We start from the raw sequence: 9,945 nt of genomic DNA on the forward strand, positions 1-9,945 counted from the left end.
GTGGAATGAAATTGTGTACACAGGGTCCCATTTACATCCAACAAAAGTATAAACTGTAAAAAAAAAAAAAAAAAAAAACAGTGGTAGGATCTAAGATATAAACAAAGAAATATGCTAAACTAAGAATACGCTAAGCACTAATATTACAAAAAGAGTGCGAATAACAGAAACACAGTTCAAACCCAGGTCGGGGGGCCTTTCTGGGTGGAGTTTGCATGTTTTCTTCGTGCATGCGTGGGTTTTCTCCAGGTTCTCCTGTTTCCTCCCACAGACCAAAAACATGCATGTTAGACTGATTGGTAATTTTAAATTGTCTCTAGGTGTGAGAGAGAGAGTGAATGATTGCTTGTCTCGTTTGTCTCTATGTGTCCCTGTGATGGACTGGAGACCTGTCCAGGGTGTCCCCTGCCTCTCGCACAGTGATTGCTGGACATGGGCACCAGTGACCCCCGTGACCCAAAATGGAAGAAGCGGGTAAAAGTTAATGGATGGATGGATATATATATATATATATTTAAAGTATATAACTCATTTTATGATGACAACCAATACATGATAGCCGTGCAACATTACAGGCCCACATTTTTAATAACACACTCGTTTTCACATGCAGTCAGAACTTGGAAGGAGTCCTGGACTCTGTCATGTGTCCACACATCAAATGAACCAGGGAGCCAAATAACAGCAACAACAACATCAACAGGAGTTAGAGCATATGGGGCTCTGTACTAGCTGAGAGGAGTCACAAAGGTCCACAGTGTGTGTGCTATGTGTGCGTGAATACTTGTGTCTGTTTATTGGAGAGGATAATGTATGTTCTAGAGACAAGAAAAAATGAAAACTGGCCCTTTCTGTCATAATTTAAATATTTTCTACTTAGGTGTCTGCCAGTAGAAATCAGATGTGCACCAAAATAATTAAATTTAAAACAAATAAAATAAATAATTTGTTATGCTTGTGATTGGTTTTGTTTACTAAAACATATTGTTCCTGGAGTTACTGAAGTATTAATTGTCTTAAGAATAATGCTCATTTTATCCTGTGTTTATCCTAAACAAATAAACTTAAACGTAGAAATATGAATGCAATTAAATGAGTTCTGGCTGGCTGACTCTAATACAGTTGTTTAAAAAAATCTTTACAAAGTGAACTTGTATCATTTTCTAATCACATTCCACATGATTTAAATGCTGACTGCAGTAAGTTTAATGCACACAGAACTATTAAATTAAACAGACATTTGACAAATATTGCAGTAATATGTCAAAAGATGCTGCAGTCACCTTTGCTTAGAGGAAACTAAAATTCATCCAGTCTCTCAGCATCTTGATCCATGATTTCCAAACTTACTTACAATAGACTACAAATTACAATCAAGGAGACATGTGGTCACAACATGCTGGTAAAAACATCTAAACATTTCTAAGGCAGTTGAACAAGTACAACAACACAAACAGAACTAAACAATCATGTATCATTTTGACCACTTTATGACTCATTCAAAAGTGTGCAACATTGAAACATTTTAAATCTCAAGACTCATATGGGGTGGCACGGTGGTGCAGTTGGTAGAGATGCTGCCTCTCGGAGAGAAAGTTGCTAGATCGAATCCTGGCCGGGGGCCTTTCTGGGTCAAGTTTGCATGTTCTCTCATTTCATGTGTGGATTTTGTCTGGATACTCTGGTTTCCTCCCACAGACAAAATGCATGTTAGACTGATTGACAACTATAAATTGTCACTAGGTGTGATAAGAGTGTGATGATTGTTTGTCTCGTTTGTCTCAATGTGTCCCTGTGATGGACTGGAGACCAGTCCAGGGTGTAACCTGATTCTCACACAGTGATAGCTGGACATGGGCACCAGTGACCCCATGACCTAAAAAGGAAGAAGCGGGTAAAAGATAATGGATGGATGGATGAATATAAGTAAGCATTAACATTCATCCATCCAGCATGTCTTGGGTCTTTCCTGGAGTCTCCTCCTTGTTGGACATGCCCATAAGACTTCTTAGAGAACGTCCAAGGAGCATCCTTACCAGGAGTTAGCTTCAGTAAGGTCAGAGCGGCAAGGCCTTAGGCTGCCACCTATAGCACTATTCACCCGATCTATTAGACCCCTTCTGAAGGCAGTGGGCCCACAAAAAGGCAAGCCCTAGCAGCTCTCTCAGGTTGAACCAGTGGTTAGAGGCCCGGTCACCAGGTGCTTGCCAACAAGTCCCTAGATCCAGGTATCACACATCCTGGTGAGGGCATTGAGCTACTTGCTGTCTTCCTTTCATCAGAGTGTCGTGAATTGCTCTTTGTCTGGCCCTTCACTTAAGACCAATCTGCCTTGGGAGATGTTTTCAGTGGCAGATGCCCTGGACAGCATAGCTCCTATGCTTATTCAGACACAAAACTTCTCTACCGCAATAAGGTGGCGATTCAATGAAGAGTATCTGTGTGTGAAGATGTGGCACTCCAAGTGTGAATCCTAATGCACAGAGCTGCGCAGTGTTAGCCAAACCTCTCACTCGCATTCAGCACACACTCAGTCTCTTATTTTATCTGAAAGGTCCACTTGTAATGCCATCACTCTCAAAGTCCATTTTTGCTCTTTTGCTCTTATAATCCCAATTACAGAGCTCATTCAAAATGATGGATAAGACCTCTCGTAGCACCTAGCAAAAACAATTTGGCTGCTGTACTTGGGGGAAACCCAAGAGGCGAGCTGCAGGACACACATCATTTTTCAGCTTACATTCACAGGGGTTTATAAGAGCACAGGTTGTAAAGTGACTTCTGGGTGAGTTGATTTGGGGCCAAAATATGCAATATAATCTACACATATGAATGTGTGGTCCCAAGAGAGTGAGAAGAGAAATAGAGGGAAAAAGAGGTGTAGAAGGGAAACAAACATTAAAGAGAAGGACTCAAAATATTTAGAATCAAAAAAGGTAGAAGCACGAGCAAACCCTGAGAGAGACTGACTGTGAGAAAGGAAAACCAGGCAGCAAACCAATGAGAAAAAAGGAGGATGATGAACCACAATTGTAGGCTTAAGGCGTTGTGAATTCGATTGAACCTTTCAGCAAGAGGTTGGTGCGGTGTAGACTACAAAAATGGGTCTGTTCCACCAGGTTCCTGATGACATGACTGCAGCGAGTGTGTGCAGTCATTTCTGCAGCCAGGATTAGCTACCAGGGTTTTGGGGTTTGGCTCACATTCTTGTTTCCACAGCAAAGGGATGTTTTCACGTGATTTACTGTACAGTACTTCTCTTCACTGTGTAACTTTATGTGCGTTTGTTATAACTACGATTTTTAATAGCCAGGTAATTTATAATCTATGATCAGGTAGGTTGGGTTAGACATGTAACAATAAATTATAAATATAATAATAATAACTATGTTAACAAAACATGTTGCAAAGGTTAAATGTGCTCAAAAGTAGAAAAGAAGTTTTATAAGTTAAATACAAAAGTCGAAAATTGTAAATGATGATTTATTAAGCTGGAAAATGTTAACTTTTGTTTGGGTTAAGCTATTATATAACAGTCAGAAAAAAGTTAATTACATGACAAAAGTACTTTTACTGTACAGTATATGTTGCAGCTGTTAAAAGGTTTGTGTATTCATCTTTATAGGTGTGGCAACACTGCAGAACTTTGATTTCTCACCAGCAAATACAACTGTATTGGATATTAAAAAAAAAAGTTGAAACAAACAAAAAAAGTCTAAACTGACATTGTCATTGCAGCAACTCACCAGAAGATGATCTCAGTCATAGTATGAAGTAAAACTTTCAACTTCAGATCTTGTGTTATCAGGTAGATCTCAAAGTGTATGTTGGGGGTCAGTCTCAGCTACTACCACACCAAAACTTTAACTCAATTTGTGTAAAATTGATAGAGTGAGTGACATTTTTGTCTTTTGTAAGGCTGAGTAAATTTCTGAATCTGTTTCACTCAGTAAATTAATCTGGTGGTTCATGAGATATTTTGCTAACAGACAGACAGACACATGCAAATGCAACCCCCCCCCCCCCCCCACACACACACACACACACACACACACATCCATCCATCCATCCATTATCTTTACCCGCTTGTTCCATTTTGGGTCACGGGGGTCGTTGGTGCCCATGTCCAGCAATCACTGTGCGAGGGGCGGGTACACCCTGGACAGGTCGCAAGTCCATCACAGGGCCCCTCCACACACACAGTCTTTTTTTTTTTCATTCAACCGTTATTTATACAGATAAGACTCATTTACAAGTGAGACATATTTATTTTGTTTAAAAAAAGGAAAAAAGAAAGAAATTTTTTTCTAAGTAGCAAAACAAGAATTACAAAGAGACTGAATGTTTGTTTGTCTCGTTTGTCTCTATGTGTCCCTGTGAGGGACTTGCGACCTGTCCAGGGTGTAAGACTTTATCTACAGTGTATATACACAAAAGGCATTTTTATCTCAAATACTGGTCACAGATTTGTGTAAATCTGTGTAAGTGAGCAATTCTCCTTTGCTGAGATAATCCATCCACCTCACAGGTGTGGCAGATCAAGTACACTCCCTCAAAACTTGCAACATTTGTAAAACTTGAAGCATTTGTTGCAAGTGTTCATATACAACCCAGTTGTCTTTTTTTGGAGAGAAATCAAAGTTCTACAGTGTTGCCACACCTATATGCTCAGTGGTTAGCACTGTTGCTTCACAGAAAGAAGGTCCTGGGTTCAATCCCCAGTTGGACTTTGCGTCTTTCTGGGTGGAGTTTGCATGTTCTTCTCGTGCATGCGTGGGTTTTCTCCAGATACTCCGGTTTCCTACCATAGACAAAAAACAGACGTTAGGCTGCCTTCAGGCCCAAGCCTCCCTTGCAAAAAAGATATGTGATCTCAATGGGGTTTGCCTGGTTAAATAAAGATTAAAAAATAAATAAAGACAAATACCCAAGCTCCTTAAAACTTGCAACAATTGTGCTGTGTGATCAAACTGCACATTTTAGAGTGGCCTTTTATTGTGGTCAGCCTAAGACACACCTGTGCAATAATCATGTTGTCTAATCAGCATCTTGTGTGAGGTGGATGGATTATCTTGTAAAAGGAGAAGTGCTCACTGACACAGATTTACACAAATATGTGAACGATATGAGAGAAAAAGACGTGTTGTTTATACGGATAAAGTCTTAAATCTTTGAGTTCAGTTCATGAAAAACGGTGGCAAAAACAAAAATGTTGCATTTATTGTTTTGTTCAATATACTTGTTGTTTTGTGCATTTCAACATTTTGTATGCTAATCCATTATTATTTTTATTACTTGGTATTTTCTTTTAGAAAATTTTCAGTTTAACTTAATTCCTCTCATTTTTACCATGTTGTTCATTTCTGTTTGATTTTTCTCAATATCTTCACATCCTTTTCACTTCTCGCTCTCTCTTTCTCAGCCCCCCCAACCATCCCCCCCTTCCTCCTTGCCTCCCAGTGGCTGCTCCCCAGACGGATGGGTGTGGAGGGCGCAGGCTGGCGGGGTGATGGATGACCATTAAGGCAGCTTATTGGAAACAGTCTGATTTATGGGCGAGTGCTGCCTCGGCCTAATGGCTTCATTTCTTTCTGCCGCCACATGATGTCACAGCCAAGGTCACCGCGGCAACGGCCCCCCCTTTGTTGTGGCTTTACTCGCTGATGACCTGAGAGGAAAGGATGGATGGATGGAGAGAGGAAAGCAAAGAAAAGAAAAAAAAGGGGGGACAAAAAGAATGGGGGACAGTTAAGGTTATGTTTGCAATAGCAGAGGTTATGTACGAGCTCGTGGAGGTGAAACGCATTGGGTTTCCAGAAATGCTTTCAAATTAATTCTGTTTGGTATGAAATCAAAGTTTTTAATGCTTCTTCTTCACCCTTTGTTCCCTAAAGTCTGCTTTTTTACTTTGCCTCACATGCACATCCTCTCGTTTTTTTCTCTGTGCTCTCCTGTGTCGGTAAATTTAAACTCTCTTCTCCTTCATGTCTTCCCACTCTTCCCTTAACTCTATACTGATGAAAAAAAGAGCCCCCCCCCCCCCCCACACACACACACACACCCACCCACACAGAGTTTTACAGCCTTCCCTCAGACAGCTATTACTCACTTCTACTTTAAATGAGGGCCGTCAAATATATGGCCCCACCATTAAGAAGCCGATCAATAAAAATGCCATTAGGGGTGGAGTAAAAATGCTGATATTAGTGAAGCTCCAAACAAAATATTTGATTTTCCCTCTGCTAGTTGAGTGAGACGAGACTCTTTTTAAGAACCTCTCAGATGAGATTGAGTCCAAGGGCTTGGGGTGCATTTGGGGTGTTACAACTCAAGAATGTTTAAATAGAATATGATTTCTATCAACACAATTACCATCAACAGTTTAGTATTTTTCTGAGGCAGCTTGATTGCAGGTTATGGAAAATTGTATTCAAGTAAATCTATTGCAATACTTGGTTTAAGGTGAGTTCAAAACATTGTCAGGGATCTGTGGGAGTTTGTTTCAACATTTGATAACATCAATCGGAGAGATATTTTTCCTGGAGTGTTGAAAGTATGTCACAAATCATGAGTTTTTTCCTCTGCAAGGGTGCTTTCACTCCGTGGCTTGTTGTAAATGCCTGTGTGCATTTTCTAAAATCAGCAGTTGTCAGTGTACTCGTATGTCCTGAGTGTGTGGGAAACCTCTGTACTGATATGTTTCGTTTAGGCTCGTTTGAGCTCCTCGGCTCGTGAGTTTTAATTACTCTGTAAATACAGGAGTCTGGCTTCACCTGTGATTTATTTATTGACAACAAATGTTGAGTGTGAACCTGGGGGCTCAGTAAACCATTGGCTTTTAGCTTTTTTGGTATGTGAGTGTTTGTGCAGTTTTAACTGGCCATTATCAGTAGCGGGCTGTGAGTTTTACGTCTAGGTCATCAATGGTGTCCTGCTTGAATTTATCCACTTTTAATACCGTCATTATTACACCACAGCTACAGAAACCATCAATAAAATACAGAAGTCTTGAATAGTATAGCCATGCTTAACAGACAGGTTCCTCACGTAGCAAGAATTTGTGCGACAGTTCTGTGGGGACCCCTGAAGAAGGGAGCAGCCGAAAGAAGAAAAAAAAAACTCATGTAGCAAGAATGAAGGCCATTACTGAAACAAGAAACCCAATAAACACAATTCAACACGTTTTCTTCAAATGCAGCTACAGTTGGAACACAAACAAATTTACCAAAAGCATCAACACGGACATAATATATTAACAAAAATATAAACAATTTTAATGAAATGCATTTTAGTCACCAACAGTTTAGATCTTTCACGCACAAACATTTTTCTCCTTTCTTTCCTCAAGAAGAATTCAGTTCTTCTATCACACAGGTCAGGATAACATTTCATTGTCGACATAAGTCCTCTTCTACCGCCATGGAAGCCAACACTGGAAGCTGAGTATGCTCTGTCGTGTTTCTCTCATAAGTTTTAATTCACTTTAGAGCTGACCTTGTTCGCTTAACACTTAGCTTGTGCAGGTCGATATAAATGTAGCTTCCTAGCACTGTCCTGAATGCTCACTGACCGTCCAGTCAAATGACATAAAATGCTGCTGTTGTCTAATGCCTGCTAGATGTCCCTGGTGTCACCAACTCAAAATTTCATTGGTCAAAACAACAGTTTCATTGCAATTTGTTTTAACCTACAGGTGCGTGCACTGATGAAGGGCTTGAGGCCGATTTCTTTGACCCTAGATTGGTTGAAAGCTTTATATATACATAAGCTACTGGGAACTGATTTCATACTCCATGATGACATGGAGGTTTGGAAATGTCTTGGAGAGATGGCAGTGAGGTTTCTGACTCAAATATTCAATGGCATATTTGAGGGTGAGAAAATGCCTGAGGAATGGAGAAGAAGTGTGCTGGTGTCCATTTTTAAGAACAAGGGTGATGTACAGAGTTGTAGCAGCTACAGGGGAATTAAGTTGATGAACCACACGATGAAGATCTGGGAGAGAGTTGTGGAAGCTAGACTTAGACGAGAGGTGACTGTGAGCAGCAGAATGGTTTCAAGCCAAGAAAGAGCACCACAGATGCCATCTTTGCTTTGATGATGCTGATGGAGAAGTACAGAGAGGGTCAGAAAGAACTCCATTGTGTCTTTGTGAATTTCGAAAAAGCATCTGACAGTGTGCTGAGGGAGAAGGTGTGGTATTGCATGAGGAAATTTGGAGAGGCAGAGAAGTATGTTGGACTGGTACAAGACATGTATGAGGACATCAGCTGTTCAGCTGCAGCAGGAAGCTTATCCTGCAGCAGTATGGGCTGCACAAAGGTGCAGCAAGTGCTAAATAATTAAAAACAATTTATTTTAAATAAAAATTCCATGCCGATCATGCGGCTCATCCAACAATCAGCCATGTGTGTCATGTCCAATTTTATTCAGAACAACCACGATAGAGCGAGTCTGTGATGAAAGAACTGCAAAGTAGTGAGGGACCAATGACATGCAGTCAGAGGAAGCAGGTGACAAGTAAAATACTAACAATGATAAGATAAAATACATTTAACCACTTGACTGACCTAAAAGAGTGTTTTATAAAACTGTTTTCTGATTTATTTCAACACTTAAGTGGTCAAAACCATGGAATTTAAGCATTGCCTGTTCAAACGCATGGAAGAAATGCCAGGTGAGGCAGTGTAGTGCTCTGGTTCACCTCTGGAGGTGCTGTGTCATCTACAATGTATAAAGTAGGCAGTTGGAGCACGAATGAATGTGTGTGACATAGTTCTTCTTTCTAATTGGCCATAATGCACGCTGAAAAACACGAGAGGTGCTGCAGAATATACCTTGCAGTGCTGCACCATAGGGACAATGAAGCAGGTGCAGTTGCTGTACGGTCTTCTATTACACAGAGGGACGGGGTGGGGGTGGGGGTGGGGGTGGGGGAGGGGAGAGCAAATTGGAACACTCATTTAAATTTATTTAGACTCAATAGAAGCTCATATCTCAAAACAAAAGGATTTTTCTAAACTTATCATAATTGTTTCAAACTCTTTCATCTTAAAATAAAAGTAAGATAATACAGTATAACAATTAGATGCCTTTTAAAAACAAAAAAGGCAAAACTGAAATATAAGCTTCTATTTTGGGTTCATATATGTGAGCATCCGATTCCAGACGAGTCAGCCTCACCTGTCATAAACCTCACCACAATTTACCTATTGGTTAGAGGCGTGTCTCATGAACTCAGAGTAATAAGACCCGCCTCGCCTTCAGGAAATCCATTTCATAGTTTGCAGCCAGCTAAAACGTGCAGTAGTATTCTGGCTAACAGCTAACCAACTTTTCATCTAAACATGTCCGCTGTGTGAAAATATTTTTCACCAGAAACACCACAAAACAAGACAGCATTGTGCAATGTCTGCAGAGCCATAGCACCACATGAAACGACAATAAAGTTAGTTTTACATTGGACATTCGAGCTCCGTGGCTTCAGCGGAGCACTCCTCTCGCTCAGTCCGAAGCAGGAAGCCCGACCCCGGCCAGTCACGCCCAACCTGCCCCGCTCAGTCTGCCCGTCTCTGAGGAGGGGCAGACTGAGTGCAGCTGACCGAAATCAGGCTGCCTGCTTCGGACTGAGTGAGAAGAAGACATCGCTGAAGCCCCGTAGCTCTAATGTTTACCGAGAAGTTGCTAAACTTCATCGTAATTAATGACCAACCACTATCAGTTGTAGAAAATGAAGGATTTCACAGCTTGATACTTGCAGCCAAGATACCCTGCAGGAGATATTTATCAGTACAACAGTAGACAATCATAAAAAGCATATGAATTGAAAATTACAAGAAAATTATATTTAAAAAAACTAAACAAAAACAGCTACAAAGTGATGTAAAATACTAAAAACAGGAACATGTCTGTTGGTTTATGCCATGAACTTAGCAGATGTTTAAA

This window comes from Nematolebias whitei, chromosome 1, assembly GCF_014905685.2.
Source record: "Nematolebias whitei isolate Nwh7 chromosome 1, NemWhi1, whole genome shotgun sequence".
NCBI lineage: Eukaryota > Metazoa > Chordata > Actinopteri > Cyprinodontiformes > Rivulidae > Nematolebias > Nematolebias whitei.